Raw genomic sequence first — 16325 nt, 5'->3', positions numbered from 1 at the left:
AAATTTCAAAATGGATATCTGTTCAAATCTGATTTCATCATATATTTGGAAAATCGAAGACTTAATTAAGTAAAAAAAAAAAAAACTCGTATGAACCGGGTCCACACTAATTAGCGTCCACCTAATATATGTTCACAAAGTCTTAAAAAAGATGGTCTCACGTTAGTCTTAACGTGAGACCTGACCAGCTCAAGAGATATATATTTAATTAGAAAATGGACTGCGTCTCACAAATTACCACGATAATATTTTGGTGAATTAGTTAATATTTTTGGTGAATTAGTTAATATTTTTGGCGAATTAGTTAAGTATTTCACTACAAGAAAAATCGCATATAGAGGCAAGGTAGATTTGCCTCTGAAACCAAAGATGTAGCCTCTAATTGCCTTTTGAAGCAAATTAGTGGTTGCCTCTAATAGTTCCGTCGCTAATTAATGGTTGCCTCTAAAAGTTCCTTTTTGAGGTATTATAACTGGTTGCCTCTAAAGACTCGACATTTAGAGGCAACCACATATTCTTGTCTCAAAATATAATTAGAGGCAACCATATATATTCTTGCCGCAAAATATAATTAGAGGCAACAATATATATTCGATCTTGCATCAAAATATAATTAGAGGCAATATAAAATATTGCTTCTAAAAACTACACATTTAGGGACAACCATATAATTTTGTCTCGCAATACAATTAGAGGCAATATAGCGAATTGCTTCTAGAAACCACATAAATTTAGGAGCAATCATATGATTTTGCCTCGAGATATAATTAGAGGTAATATAAAAATGTTTCTAAAAATTAATATATTTAAGGACAGCCTCATAATATTAATTCAAAATATAATTAGATGTGATATCTCATTTTTCAAATAATGATATTTGGAAGTAATATGCGACCTATCCTAAATGGTGTTTGGATACACCGAAAACAATCTAGCGTATTATTTTGTACATTTCCAAGTACGATCACCTATAGAAGTAACCTTGATAAAATTGCAAAATTAAACCAATAAATTTCATGAAAATCGAAGTTATACTATTTCCAAGAAATATATATTACTAAATAAAAGCAAATATAATGTAGTAACATCTCAAAAATTATAGTACAATATCAACCACATAAAACATCCTATGTCGTGCAACAACCTGCAATCCCAAAACTTAGGAAAAACTACCAAAGTCAAAATTAGTCTTCATCATCAAGAGAACAAAATAGAACAATAGTAGAGTAGATAGCATAGAACAGCAACAACAGTAACACCTTAGAGTCAAGCAAAGTCATCATACTACTCTTCGTTTATTTACATTTCACCACACTATTTATCCACTTCCTCCTCCACCTCCCCCTCCTCCTCACCATCCTGTAATTTTAAAATTAGAATGTACTGTTAATAATAGTAAATGAAATATTTATATAAATAAAAAATATAATTATTTTATAATGAGTATATATAACAAATTACCTCATCTACACCAAATGTATGCATATCATAACCCGAGATTTCCATAAAACTTCTCATGTACCCTTTCATAACTTCCATTTTGATTTATTAGGCATTTAATCTTTCTGTTTAATATTTTATTTTTCACATTAGCTCCCTTTGCCTCTTTGTAGCATAGCTAAAGCCTGAAAAAATAACGGCAAAGAAAATGCACATGTTTGTTGTTAAAATAGAGACTACTCTAATCTACAAAAATTAGTAATCACACATATTGTCACTAAATCACTTCTTATAATTGAGACAGTAAAACTCACATTGTGCAAGATTAAATACAACATCCCCCACTCTCACATTACACATACAAATTTTAGCTAAAATTACTTATCACTGAGCACAGGTAAACTCAAAACCCTAAAATTCGCAGCATTAGAGTAATTATAATTATTATAACATGTAAAAATGCTAAAATTTTGAGGATAAAGTAAGATACATAGTCAGCCAATGCTCTATTTATGCAATTGATGTAATCAGTAGCTTACTTTTTATGAATAGCTGAAAAACTTTGTTATAATCATCGTTGTATTGATAATACAAACCTTTCTCTTCTCTAAATTCTGATTCACTCAATATCTTTCTTATGCTCTCTCTTATTCTCTCCCTTATTCTCTCACTTTTCTCTCTACAATCTATAATCAACAGTATTGAAATGAATTTCAAATTACTCCAGTAAAAATAATTGAAAAACCAAGATAGAATACGCTGGATTAACTAATTTTTTGAAAAATGGCTTTTACCGTCCGCTTTTTCGGACGGTAATTTCAGAAAGCGAACGGTAAATTATGTTATTTTTTTAAAGAAAATCAGCTCACTTTAGCGTCCGATTTTCAGACGGTAAATATTATGGAGCGGATGGTAAATAGCGTCGGAAAATTGTTCAGACGGTAAATTTAGGAATTCCGATGCTACTTACCTTCAGATTAAAAACGGACGACATTTTGTGTTTTACAGACGAACAGTAAAGCGCGGATTCTTGTCGTGAAACACACTATACCATATACAAACACACTATATCGAGACAGACAATATTATCCTAATCTTCAATAACAGGTTCAATTGCACAATATCGGAAAAGAAATACACTATATCACAATCAAATATGATGTAGCACAGAGAAATACTATCATAAAAAAATATACTATAGTACAGAGAAATGCACTATACCACACACATTATATCGAAAGTGACAACATAATCATAATCTTCTATAACAAGTTCAATTGTATAATTCACTATATCAAAAAAACTGAAAAAAAGAGTAAGAACTTGAAGAGAGAGAAAATGAAGCAATTATGAGAGAGAAACTGCAAAGGGAACGATATATCAAAAGAGAGAAAGACAAAATAGTAGAAGTTGTAATCATTACAACCTATATAACATATGTGAGTCCGTTTTTAGAGAGACGGTTTCACGTTAGTGTTTACGTGAGACCACAGATGTCATGCTGACATCACGCACGTGCATCAAACTAGCAGTAGAATTAGTTAAGCGCTTGCACCTATTAGTTATGCTAGCCCTAAATTGTTAGTTAAGAGCTGAAGTATATTAGTTAAGCACTGGAGTATATTAGTTATATCATATATTCTAGATTATAATGCATTTTATTGACCCTAACTTCAGTATCACACATAAGCATTCTCTCTTTCTTCTCTAATCCATCGAGACGCCCTAAAATCCATATTGTTTTCCTCCTCCATTTTCTCCATACAACCTGCATGGGATGTTTAATTCTGGATGTAAGTAAAATATTTGAGCATGAGTTTGCAATGACAATTGTCCACAAACACTTACTTTGATTTTTCACCTGATAAGATGTTTATCATGTTTGAAATGAAAGAAGAGTTTGACACATATTCATCACAAAGGGTATATATAATGCCCAATGTTAGATGATAACTTGCACTTGCAAAAACTTTGAAGAAACAGATCAGATCACTTTTGGTACCGGAAACTTAAATTTTGCATTTGAAAGTTTTAACTTTTTATTTGAAAAACATAACTAATACCTAAATGTTATAGTTATTAATTTATTCGTAATAGTTAAAAGATATGAAGTAATAGTTATGTTGCTAGGATTGTTGTATTTTCATGCCTTGAGAATCATGCACATACTTTCAATCACAAAAATACTACATAAGTATACGTGCAAAAGATGGATTAGATATGTAAAGACGAAAGTGTGAAAAAGAGAAATGAATAGATAAACCAATGTCACCCCATGGCGATACGAAACCGCGAGAAAATTAGTTTTACAATCTCATTCTCAAAAGTCAAGATAGTGAAGATGTAATAAAGGCACTCCAAGAAGTCTACGAAAATACTACTACAATTATAAACAAAGTCTTAACTATAAAATCAATCGTAGATGAACGATCCCCATCAAGTACAACTACATTGGTTATATTATACCTGTATGGTACAAAAACAAAGAGAGGAATGCAAGAAAGAAAAGTCTTTTTGAGAAGACTAAAAAAATAAATTCCAAGAACCAAACTGAAATTAGTACAATAATTACTCCAAATGCTAGGTTATTTTAAGTTAGTTTTTCAGGTTAATCTTTTGTATTTGACATTTTAGATTTATAAAAAAGTTGTTTCTTCGTTAATATTAGAAACTAAAATAATGCTCAATTAATCTTAACTAATTATAGAACAACACTAAAAAACAATGAAAGTCTAGGTAAAGATTACCAACTCTAAAACACTACAAAAAAAATTGGCTATAGAGGCACATCATTTGGCCGACTTGCCTCTAAAACCCCCTTTTACCATCACATAAACATGGTTGCCTCTAATTACATGATTTTTAGTCTCAAGTATATTATGGTGCCTCTAAAGATACATTTCAGCATCAGACGAATGTTGGTTGCCTCTAAAATTATGTTTTTAGCATCACATGAATATTGGTTGTCTCTAAATCCATATTTTTAGCATCACATTAATTTAATTGTCTCTAAAGCCATTTTTTTAGCATCAACTGTAGTTAGTTGTCTCTAAATCCATGTATTTAGCGTCACATGACTTTAGTCTTCTCTAAAGCCATTTTTTTCAGCATCAACTGTAGTTAGTTGTCTCTAAAGCCATGTATTTAGCATCACATGAATTTAGTTGTCTCTAAAGCCATTTTTTCAGCATCAATTGTAGTTAGTTATCTCTAAAGCCACGTATTTAGCGTCACATGAATTTAGTTGTCTCGATCTAAAGCCATTTTTTCAGCATCAACTGTAGTTAGTTGTCTCTAAAGCCATGTATTTAACGTCACATGAATTTAGTTGTATCGATAGCCATTTTTTTCAGCATCACATGGATTATTGTTGCATTAGGAATACTTATGTTGCCTCTAAAAGTAGCTTTAGCATTAATGAAATAATAGTTGCCTCTAAACAATTTTTTCACACATTAGTGAAATTTAGGTTGCCTCTAAAACATCTTTTTAGCAATAGTAAAATCTAGTTGCCCCTAAAAGTAACTTTTAGTATTCATGAAATTCATATCACCCCTAAATATTTTCTTTAACATTAATTGAATTATGATTCCCTCTAAATGCTCTTTTAAGCATTATTAAAATTGATGCGGTCCTTAAAAGCTCATCCATTACCACAAAATAACCTTTGGGAGTAGCCTCCATATTTTCTTTAGTGTCACGTAAGAGGCTATTATGTAACTACCGACTCTAAAACTATTTGGAGTTTTAGAGTCGCCCTTTTGAGGTGACACATATGTTATTATGCAAGTGACCTAGTATCTAAGAGGCGACACGAAAAACATATTTGAAATCCGAACCAATTAACTTAGCTAACTGGTCTGATTTTTAACTATAGTTGGATTAGTTAAGTATAAATTTGGAAAAAGAAAACTCTGACCAAACTAATTGATTCGATTTTCTTGTTGTAACCACACTAGTTAGTAATATTCTGAAAATAATATTAAGCTTCTCAATCCTATCATAAGAGGTTTTCGAAAATGAAAGGAGTATTACTATATAATGAATAGACTATTACTTTTTTATCTAATCATTTTCAGAAAATTTGAATAATTTACTTAAACTTAGCATTAGAATACAACATGTTAAAGAAATATATGATGGAAATGTAGCAAATATGAAAATAAGATCCAAAACTTATTATATTTGACATGGAAAATAAAAAGTGAAAAAAAGAGCAAAGCAACCTATATCTCTCTAAATGCTTGTGCTAGTCGAACTCACGATCTCGTCAACCCAAAATTTTATAACAGCAACAAGTAGTTTCATCAGTTTTTATCCCTTTCTATATGCTTCTTCAAGATCCCCCCAAACTCTCCTTAAAAAACGATCCCCTCAGAAAATAAAATCTTGTTCATCAGTTACCTTCTCCCAATATCCCCGCAGTATTCGAATATGGAAACTATAGTTAGGTTTTTCTTCTTCTTTTTCTAAAATCTAATTCAATCCAAATACTTGATTTTTGAGATTCAAATCGTCATTGATACTGTAAAAAAAAAATTAATTTTATGACACAAATTGAATCGAATTTCGTTAAATTGTGGGAAAATGTTCAATTTGGGGGTGTGAATTTTTGGGTTTATGTTATATTCCTCTAGGCCTTGGATCATTGAGATAAGTTGTTGGAATCGGTCAAATTCTAATAAGTTTTACAAGTTTTCGATTGATTGTTGTTGGGGAGATGAATTGACTTTTACAAATTCTGCCGGATTATTAGTGTGTTAATTGAGTGTATGAAGTCTTACAAGTTTTACATGCCTATGGCCTGTGGGCTTTGGAGCATTGAGTATCTGTGATCTGCGAATTGTTGCCCACCCCCTTTCCTTTTTCGACTCTTAAGCCCTAATTATTCATTCTCTCACTCAGTACTCTCTCTCTTTGGCAAATCCCTCACTCCGAACAACGTTGAGTTCTCCGACGAATCCCCTCAGCCCTCACTATGAACGACAACCTTTCTCTCCAATTCCAAGGGTTTTTGGGTCATCCTCACAATCTCTCTAACCTTTCTCACGCTCGCCAGAGAACATCCATCTCCTACTTCTCTCACTCGCAAACGCCGAAAAAATGCCCCAAACTCTTAAATCTCCGGCGATACCAAGCTAGGGTTTCATTGGTATAGGTTTTTCGTCTTCAAATGTTTCGAAATTTGCTTGGGTGTTTCGGTTGAGCCAAAATTGGTTTGGGCGCGGAGATTGAATAGGCTTTTTGTCATCCTCAGAAACTCAAGCAGTAGCAGCCATGGTTGAGCGTCCCTCTTTCTATCATGGCTTCTTAGCTAATAGATCCTTCTGAATATCATAATTCAATTCAAAGCTCTTCTCCAGTTATAGATAGATCGTTCTAAGATCTATTCTTTGGTCATTGATTTGCGATGATGGTTTTTTACGAACCTTAATTCTACAAATTTTGATCGATTTTTTTTTCCTGAGGTAATATCGTCTATCTTTAATTTTTTTGAGATTTAGGGTGCGTTCTATTCAACTTATTGGACCTGAACTTATTGGAACTTATCTGAACTGATTTTATTGAACCTGAACTGAACTTATTGGAACTTATTAAACCTGATTGGACCTGATTGGACCTGATTCAACTTATTGGACCTGATTGAACCTGATTGGAACTTATTAGACCTGATTGAACCTGATTGACCTTATTAGACCTTATTGGAACTTATTGACCCTGATTGAAACTTATTAGACCTTACTGGACCTGATTGAAACTTATTAGACCTTATTGGACCTGATTGAAATTTATTTGACCTTATTAGACAAAAACATTGACCATGAATAACATAAATATTACCACTAATGTAAATACTACCCCTCAAAAATTTTTATGGAATAATTATTATTATAATTCGTCCTTTAAATAATTATTTGCTTTCTTTGGTTGTTTTTCATCAGACATGGTGAATCCTCCACTGCCGAAGACTCGTTCTGGATAAAGTTTTGGATCTGCATACAGTTCATTCGAGTAAGATTTATTTATCTTGGTACACAACAAGAATCCGCCTTTTTAGCGTCTGAATTTAGCGTCCGACAATATAAGCGGACAATCAATTTAAAATTAGCGTCCGATAAACGACAGATGCAAATTAGCGTCCACTTTCTGAGATTTAGCGTCCGTACTTTTAAACCGACGCTAAGTAGCGTCCGTTTAATTAGTATACCGTCCAAATGGCGGATGCTACATAAGAGGTATAAATTAAAAAAAAACCTCCAGTCGACCAAACTATCAACCAGACAACCCTAACCACACCTCTCTCTTCCTCACTCTCATCTCACATTTTGGTGCTCTCTTTTTCTTTCAGATCTCACGAAATCAGGTATTTCTACTTAGATTTAACTAATAAATTTGTTTTTTTTTTTAGTTTTGATTGTTGATTATGTAGTTTATTTTCTCGATTTTCTTTGTTTTTTTAATTTTGTTTTGCGTTTTCTTGTTCTTGGTTTTTCGGTTTTTCTAGATCTGAATTCCCTAAGATTTTTTATTTTTTTTTTTGTTTTTCGATTTTTCTTTATTTTTTTGAGTTTTCAGTTTTGAGATTTTGATTTTGCGTGTTTTTATTTTCGATTTGGTTATTCAATTTCGCGATTTTGGGTTTTTTGTCTTTGGTTTTTCGGTTTTCAGCTTTTGATTTTTCTGAGATTTTGAGTTGTTTCTTGTTTTATGAATGTTGTTTCCAGATCGGTTTTCATCTTTTGTATTTTATATTGTCCTTTGATAAGTAAACTTGCCATTTCCTGAAGGTTATGTGTCTACTTTGCGAAACAACGTTCGGTTTCGTGCGTGGGGAGCTGCAATTGGCTGTAGTTATCGTGTTGAACGTTGTTGTATCATGAAGGTGATATTTTACTACAATCCCTCTTATTTCCTGTTCCCTAATTTCAAGTAGTTCTACACTTTGTTTCTTCCTTTGGGGATTTTCGATTTCCCTCCATATTAAGAACTTCGACCATGGTTTTTATTTCCCTATTCGATAATTAGATTCCATCTAAATCGATATCTTGTAGTTGTGGACGAAACTCCAGCTAAAGATTCTCTACTTAAGTTATAATATATCTAGAAAATGGATTCTATTAATCTCTTCACAAAATCATCTATTTTAGTTAATTATCTTGACTAAATGAATTCTGTTGATATCTTTCTTAATCAATAGATTTCCTAAATGAAATATCAGCTAAAAGATTGTCAATATGAGTTTAATATCCAGTGAGAATGTATGCTGTAATCTTGCCTGTTCTTTCCTTGATGAGAAATGAAGTTTGGTCTCAATAGTAGGGTTACTAGGAATCTAGGATTGTACAATGGAAACAAGGGGAGGAAGGAACATTGGTAGAGATTGAATTTATTATAGTAGTTGAATATCTGTACTTAGAGTTTAAACATTAGATCCCCTTGGCCTAAATTTCAGGCTTGTAGTTGGTAAGATCTGGTCTCCGTGTGTCCAAAAAAAAAGAAAAGTAATAAAGATCTTGGTCTCATTTATATTTACTTTAATGGGTTTTATGGTTATATACTTACTGTATATTATTTCAGAAAGGCGGTGGAACCATTGATCTTGAACCTTGCCTCACGCATACATCTACAATTGAGCCTACCTTGGCTCCGGTTGCTGTGGAGCGCTCAATGACAACTAGAGCTGCAGCCTCGGTAACTTCCAATTTGTGTTTTCTCCATGCATAATCTTATTAAATGCAAATAAACTTGATTTTGCAGCATTAGAATTGTTTAGAGGTTGTCATTTCATAGCACAATGATAGTTCTGTCCCTTACCTTAGTTTTCTACTTTTCTAAATGGTGAAACAGATTTGTTGTTCTTACCCTATATTATTTATTCATTTTTCATATGTAAGCATTTCCAATCATAGAGTTAGGTTTCAGTCAATTATATTTTGTGGATGTTCCATGTTAAATTGATTTGTTTATGTCTGCGGAAGGTTCAAAAATCCATTATAACTACGATGCCAACCATGATAACAAACAAAAGGAAATATTAATAGAATCTAAAATAGTATAAAAAATTGTGGGTAGTCAGTAATTAGCTATCACTTTTTACCCCCAAGAATACATTTATGGATAGTTTACTTGCATTTTTATGATTATTTATGAGGTCAAAAACCTTAAAATCACTAACGTAGATCAACGATGTAGATTAAAGCATTGTAATGGTTATTGCTGAATACCAACCACTTAATATATATACAAGGATTCTAAGGATTTGATCATGAGATTTATTGCATTTAAGGTCTCAAGTCTGAACCTGAACCATCTTTCTAGTGGGCTGAGGTTGGCTTGGCTGGTTATTGAGCACACTATTCAACTATTCAATTGATATACGTAGTATGTGATCATAGGATTAATTGCAGAATTAGAAAGATAATGAGACTTCTTTTGATCCAATCTTTGTTCATGATCCACTATTAAATCGTTCTTCTCATGGCAATGTGATCAGTTGGCTGCTTTCTCTAATTGACATGTTACTGTTATGTGATGCAGAAATGTTCATTACAATGCAGAAATGTGAGCACCTATCGTTCAATTGAAAGAGAAGGAACAAAATAAAAGGGAGTATACCACAACTGAAAATGTCAGCCAAGACAAAGATGAGAATAGGTGGCTGGCCTGGTGGTGCACTACCTCGGCATTGGCAGTGGCTCGGACTAGTATTAGATTAAAGTTGTTGTATTAGATTTTAGTTACAATGTAATTATACTATTATAGTACTAAATTTTAGTATTAGATTGTAATTATATATATTTAATTTAAATAAAATTCTCATTTGTTTAATTCTCAATTTTTGTTATTCTGACATTGTTCATTTTGAAATAATAATTGAAAGTTAATAAAATGAATTAAATAAAAATAATAAAGTAAAACTTTGGGCAAGTGAAAGCTGATAATGATGGGTCTATTTGAGCATTTGGTTTCAACATTTAGCATCCGAAATTGTATCATTAGCATCCGCCTGGAAGTTGGACGCTAATTAGCATCCGATAAGCGGTCGCTGATTATTAGTGTCGGACGCTAATTAGCGTCCAACCTTCAAGGCGGACGCTAATGATGCAATTTCGGATGCTAAATTTTTAGCGTCCACCAAACGGACGCTAATTGGACAATTAGCGACCAGGGGTTTTGCATCAGCCTTTTAGCGTCCGTCATCGGACGCTAATCTTTTTAGAGTCCGTCATCGGACGCTAATCTTTTTAGCGTCCGATCCCGTGTTTTTAGCGTCCGATTTTGGCGGACGGAAAAGGATGACATTCTTGTTGTGATTTATTAGTCTTATCCGTCGTTTCCTTTTCATTCTTTCACTCCCTCCTTATCCCTCAACTTTAACTCTAAGTTCTCCCTCTTTATTGTATCATCTCTTCTTCTCCTCTCTTTTTTCTCTTTTAGATCTGGATAACCATTGTTTGATCTTGACGAATTTTTCATGGCGGTTCCATTGAAGATTCTTATCTAACTTGCCAAAGTTTTTAAAAAAAACAGTATCGCGCTTCTTCGATCAACCTAGAAACAAATAGATTAAGAGAGAGAATAGTAAAATGGTGCTATGAGAAATCACATTAGCGACGGCTTATTTCTTGGTATTATAGGCTTGCTTTGAAGATTCAACGTCGTCTTGTTATGGGAAATCTGTTTTTTTTTTTTTTTTTTGTTTAAACTCTTCAGATCTAGAAAGTAAGATGAGGGTGGTGGGGCTGGGACTTCGGAGTTATGGTGGGGTTGGCGGTGCTTGTGGGGTTGGGCTGGATGGGTGAGGGTTGTGAGTTTGCTGGGTTGGAGGTTGAGTTTTTTTGGTTTGGAGGGTTGGGTTTTTGGGTGGGTGGGTTTTTCGGTTTGTGGGGAGGGGTTTAGGGGGTTGGGTTTGGGTGGGTGGGATTTTTCGGTTTGTGGGGAGGTTTGGGTGGATGGGATTTTTGGTTTGTGGGTTGGTTAGGGTTTCTGTTCGTGGGTGGTTGTTTGGTTAGGTTGGTCGTGGGCAACGGGGGGGGGGGGGTTCAGTGGGGGGTGGGTTGGGTTGGGTGGGCAACCGGGGATTTGGTTGTTGGGTGGGGGTTTGGGGTGGTTTTGATTTTATTTCAATTTTGTTTTAACTTTGGTAATTTGGTTAATATTCTGATTTTATTTCAATTTTTGTTAATATTCTTATTTTATTTCAATTTTTTGGAAATTTTGATTTATTTCTTTCTATTTCTTGTTTTTCGATTATTTTTTTCTATTTTTTGTATTCAATTTTTTCAGATCTGGGTTTCTATTTAAGTTTTATATGTGAACTGATTTGATTTTATGTTGTTGAATTTGTTAGGACAGGCGGCAGCGGTGGTTGTAAGGGTTGGGCGAATTTATGGGTTGAAGTTTAGATTTGTAAAATGTAATTATTTTTTTATTTTTATTTAGTGTAAAGTTGTAGATTTTAGTTTATAATTGTAATTATTTTAAGTTGTATCAAATTCAGAGTTAATAAAATTGAAAGTTTTATGTTTTATATGAGAATTGATTTGATTTTATGTTGAATTTGATTTTATGTTCTTGTTGTTTTATCATTATTAGGTTAATATTAATTTGTCAGGGAAAATTGCAAAGGAAAAAAAAAGGGAAATTTCCTCAAGTACCCCTGAGGTTTGACGTAATTCCCAAGTTACCCCTCACATTTGGGGAATTCCTCATATACCCCCGAGGTTTGTGTTTGGGTCTAAATACCCTTACTCTTGACGGAACCCTTAACGCCGTTAACTTTTTTTTCTCTCTTTCTTCAGTTTTCTCTCCTTCCTCCCACATTCCTCCACGGATGAACCTCCAAGCTTTCCTTGTGAGTTGTTCTTCATCTAAATTCCCAAATAAAATGGTCCACATTTTAGGCTTTCCTTGTTCAAGTTTCACTCTCTCTCCTCCTCTATCAATTTCACGCCTCTCCTCCATCCCCTCGTCTTCTCTCTCTTCATCTCATCAGTGCTTCTCCTCCATCATCTCCTGTAACGCCCCGACCTCTAATCATCGTGGTTAAGTTAATTAATCGATTATTAGCAGCGGAACCTAGATAGTCGGTGCGTTACCGCCGTACTTTCCATAAGGAAAATACAAGGCGACATAAAATCGTGAACTTAAACATTTATAACATGAAGCATAATATAGATCCAACATTAGTCTTGATTAATAGAAACTTAGTTACTAATCAGAGTTTCGACATAAACTTAAATTAAAACCATGAGAGTCTAGATAATCTAGATATTAATTAAATCCCACTGCTACGCCATCCCGTTATCACCATCGGTACCTAAAACATAAAACAAAACGTCGTGAGCCGAGGCTCAGTAACATACTACTCTAACATCGTAAATTCATTTCACATCATTTTAGTTAAAAACAGGAAGGAGAGAATAAGTAAAACATTTCACAAATATATCATAGTAGGTTACATTATCTTCTTCATCATGTTCATCATCATATATCTTTTACTTTGGTAACTTGGCAAATGTCGCATATCCCATATCACATATCACATATCACATATAGGGACGTCTCCCTAAACACATATTGCCCGAAAGGCGGCCACAAATGGATGACACTCTCGGTGTCCACATATTGCCAAAAAGGCGTCACATCATAGGTGACATTTTCTATGCCCACATACTTGCCAAGAACCATCTTTCACTTTACTTATCATGTTTCAAATATCATAATATATTACATCATAATAATCACAATCATGGAACATTATTAAACCATAGCATTATCGTACTCATATTTTCATAAACATCGAAGTCATTTCATTTCATCAAAAATCATCATATTCATAAAACCTTTCATATCCCAAATCCATACATCAACAACATAGTGCGAAATACCATAAAACATCATTCGAAAGGGATTGTGGGTGTTAGCAATAGACGTTACCTGAATTCCTGCTTAATAACCTTGATAGCCGGGGAGGCTTGTAATATCCTTTATCTTCCTTAATCTATTCAAGAATAGTTTTTATTAATGAATGTTTCGTTATTTAGCTTTTAAGTCTAAATATTAGTTTAGCGTTTATTAAGGTCACAACGGTCATTATAACGTCGTAAAGGTCTCCTTAAAGGCCATTATTTCTTAATCGTTAATAACTTTTTAATTAATTAAGGTGACTTTTTAACAACGAACTAATGAAATAACTCATTTAGCTATACCTTTAGAATTATCGAACATTGAAGTTATATTACTACATATTATTTATAACATTTCGAAAGCATAACATTATTCTAGTTCATAGTTAATAACTAATTAGTTATCCATTAATAAATTAATTAAGTTTGAAGTTATAATAGATCGATTAACATTATTTTAATATTATTTAGTCATTTAAAACTAGCAAGTCAAGTAACTAATTATTATAAGTGAACTTAAGAATTAGTTAAGTATTCATAACTTAAACTTAATTATAACAATAAGCTTAATGAATTAGTTTTAAACAACTCAACTAGTTTTAAAAAAATCATGAATCATAACCCAATAATAGATTTAGTAAATAAGTTAGGTGGTTTAGTAAAACTAACTAAATCAGCCCACTAAAGCTCAATATATTAAAGCAACAAGATTAACTTAAATGATTTAACTAAGTAAACAGACTATAAGCCCAACATTATACTTAACTTGATTAATTAAACTAACATAGCTTAATGAAATACTAAATCAGTTTTAGTTTAACTCAATTTGGCCCATCTAAAATAAGTAGTTTAGCTAAAATAATAAAAGTCAGATTTGAACCCAACTAAAGAACATGCAACACATGCATTGAGTTGGTTTACTAAGGCAAATCAGTTTTTAGGCCCAATTAACTAACTAGCAAAGGGACAAGTGAACTATCATTAAAGTACTTGGAAAAATCAGTTTTAAGTTACTTAGTTTAAGTTCTAATGCAACTATTCTTGGCCCAAAACTAATATAACTAAGAATTTTGACTTGGGCTTGATTATAAGAAATCAGAATTTTAAAGAGAATAAGACATCACCTCTGCTTCTAAGAGAGGGAAGAAAGAAATCACGCCTGAGGAATGGACGCCGGCGAGCAGCAGCGACGGTCTCCGGCGAACGGCGGAGTGCGACGGCGAGGAGGTGCGCGTGCTGCTGGGCGACGAGGAGAGCGCGAGGAGGAGAGAGTGCGCGAGGCTGCTGGCAGTTTGGCGGAGCTCCGGCGGCGGGCTGGTGACCGACGAGTGACGACAGCGTGGAGGCGGGACTGGGCGCGGAGAAGTTGGCGCGCGCGGTGGCCGACGGTGGTCGGTCGGGGGGGGGGGGGGAAACAGAGGAGTGAGAGAATGAATTTAGGGGGGGGGTTTTCTCTTTTTTTTTTTTTTTTTTTTTTTTTGATTTCTTTGATTTCTTTTAGTTACAATTTTCCGGCGATTGTTGACTGAATTTCAGATTAGAGGGAGAAGAGATGATGAAGGTTGTTGTTGTGTTCTTGATGTTGAACTTCCATGGCTATTTATAGTGGAAATTTGGGAGTTAAAATCAGTGGTTGAGAGGAGGATGGTGAAGTAAGTAATCTGATTTTGTTATACTTGAAGAAGCAATTGTGAGGATTGGTAATAGTTTGACTGAAGAAGAAGAAGAGAGTGATGATTGCATGGGTGCCAAATGGCCATGAAAAGGTGAGGAAGAAGGCAAATTAATGGGGGAATTGACCATAGCTTTCTTTTCCTTTTGCCCTTTTTGTTTCTCAACCAAAAATCAGAAAGTTTTCCACACTAACACCTTCAAACGTGGCTTGATGAATTTTGGGTGAAATGTTAACATTTTGTACTTTAAGTGAATTATCAACTTTATTAGCCTTCTTGTTTAACTCATAAAATCGTAAATTATATATTATCGTCATAATTTAAGTTAGTAAATTTTTATGTTAAAATTCTATAACATTTTATTATACATTGCTTAATTAGTGAACGAATAAAATAAAATATATTCTAACTACATTATTACGTTAATTACTCACTTAAATATGTTTAAGATTTTTAAGGATATTACATCCTTACCCCCTTAGAAAAAGTTTCGTCCTCGAAACTTACATAACATTGCAAAAGGATAAAATCATGCATTCATAAACTTGAACTTCATACATAAGTTTCAGAAGCACATAATTAAACACATCAAAGTCATCTATTCAAACAAGTGAGGGTATTTTGTTCTCATCTGATCTTCTACTTCCCAAGTGGCTTCAGATGACGTGTGATTAGCCCATAAAATCTTAACCATAGGAATTACTTTGCTTCTAAGTCGCTTTTCCCTACGATCAAGAATTTCAATCGGTTTCTCTTCATAAGTCAAATCGTCCTTAGCTGCAAAGGCTCGTGTCTGATCACATGGCTAGGGTCTGGTATATACTTTCGCAACATCGACACGTGGAAAACATTATGAACTTTATCCAAGTCGTCGGCAATGCCAAGCGATAGCTACTTCGTTGACTCGATCCAAAATCTCATATGGACCAATGTACCTCGGACTTAGCTTACCAGTTTGACCAAATCTCATAATACCCTTAGTAGGCGAAATTTTCAAGAAACATGATCACCTACTTCAAACTCCAATGGTCTCCTTCGACGGTCCGCATAACTCTTTTGTCTGTTCTGTGCAGCTTCATCCTGGCTTGAATTAATCGTACTTTTTCCGTTGTTTCTTGTATCAAGTCAGGTCCAATCATTCGAGCTTCATCGATGTCACTCCAACACAGGGGTGTTCTACATCTTCTTCCATACAGTGCTTCATATGGTGCCATTTGGATGCTAGCTTGATAGCTGTTGTTGTAAGAAAACTCAACCAATGGCAAGTATTTCTCCCAACTTCCTTGAAAATCCAGAATACATG

The 16325-nt window shown here is 33.8% G+C and overlaps 1 long non-coding RNA gene across 1 annotated transcript; it reads left to right on the top strand.

The window, feature by feature from the left end:
* Window positions 1-7616: 7616 nt before the first annotated feature.
* On the top strand, window positions 7617-10269 carry LOC125497288 (uncharacterized). The gene is made up of 4 exons (XR_007273916.2): window positions 7617-7804; window positions 8229-8323; window positions 9019-9132; window positions 9979-10269. It is a non-coding gene; the product is annotated as an uncharacterized LOC125497288 (long non-coding RNA).
* The last annotated feature ends 6056 nt before the right edge of the window (window positions 10270-16325 follow it).

Source organism: Beta vulgaris, chromosome 5 (assembly GCF_026745355.1).
Source record: "Beta vulgaris subsp. vulgaris cultivar EL10 chromosome 5, EL10.2, whole genome shotgun sequence".
NCBI classification, from domain to species: Eukaryota; Viridiplantae; Streptophyta; class Magnoliopsida; order Caryophyllales; family Amaranthaceae; genus Beta; species Beta vulgaris.
This window is presented reverse-complemented; position numbering and strand designations above follow the sequence as displayed.